Source organism: Limulus polyphemus, unplaced genomic scaffold (genome assembly GCF_000517525.1).
Source record: "Limulus polyphemus unplaced genomic scaffold, Limulus_polyphemus-2.1.2 Scaffold23844, whole genome shotgun sequence".
NCBI lineage: Eukaryota > Metazoa > Arthropoda > Merostomata > Xiphosura > Limulidae > Limulus > Limulus polyphemus.
In genome coordinates, this window is record NW_013689454.1 from 1 (window position 1) to 1,010 (window position 1,010).

Below are 1,010 nucleotides of genomic sequence, written 5' to 3' on the forward strand. Positions count from 1 at the left end.
TGAGTAATTACCTTTCTTCAGAAAAACCCATAAATCGGAAAATCCTGTTAGGTAGAAACAAAATATATGATGGCTTATCTTTTCTGTTTAATAAACATTATTTTCTCGATTCACAGAACTTTCATAAAATCACCTCAAGGCCATATCAGAGCAAAATAGTATTTCTTATGTTAACAAATCTTGAACTATAAACACTTTTTGTACTTTGTTTTAGCATATGTACAACCTAAGAAAGACAGCCAATGCCCTGATGGATTCATGCTGAGATCAAACCTCTGTTGTAAGTTGTACTTTGCTTCAAAGGACGTTCACTTCTAATTTTTCAATAAATCACAAAGGATAAAGTGCTTTGAATAAACGAAGCAGTGAAATATTAATTACATATTTCATCCTATATTTTATTTTTCATTGTCAATGTTAACACTATTTATATCTTAGTGATCCTTTTCTTAGATCCATGCCAACCAGGATATTTTAGAGGAACCAAGGAAACAACATGCATTCCTTGTCCACGTGATAATTACAATTATGAATATGGCTCTTTAGGGTGTTTCCAATGTCCAAGTGGCACTTACACAACTCCAGGAGCATTACTTACTTTTGCATGAATTTAATGTGGAAATTTTGTCTCCAACCTTTCTACACACATAACACTCACGTTAAAGGTAAGTTTCAAATAAACATCTATTCATATTTTTCAATCAAAAACACACACATCCTATAATGAATTTAACGGTGAAAAAGAACTAAGGAATTAAGACGTTTTACCTTCACCAACTTGAATATTATTCATCACATCCATAATGTAACATTATTTACTCTTTTAAACAATTCACCTCTCACCATTTTACCACCTACAGCAACTTGGGTATAACACGATTCACCAAACCACATCCTCATTTCCAACAATTCATTGTTCACAGTTTAGGTTTTCTGTTTAAAAAACATATCTCAGACAGGGACTAGTAATTGTCTACCATAGATAGTTTCCTTCTCCTGGTACTGTTGGG

The 1,010-nt window shown here is 32.6% G+C and overlaps 1 long non-coding RNA gene across 1 annotated transcript; it reads left to right on the top strand.

Moving 5' to 3' along the window:
* Positions 1-6: 6 nt before the first annotated feature.
* On the top strand, positions 7-483 carry LOC111084399. The gene is made up of 2 exons (XR_002609534.1): positions 7-280; positions 454-483. It is a non-coding gene; the product is annotated as an uncharacterized LOC111084399 (long non-coding RNA).
* The last annotated feature ends 527 nt before the right edge of the window (positions 484-1,010 follow it).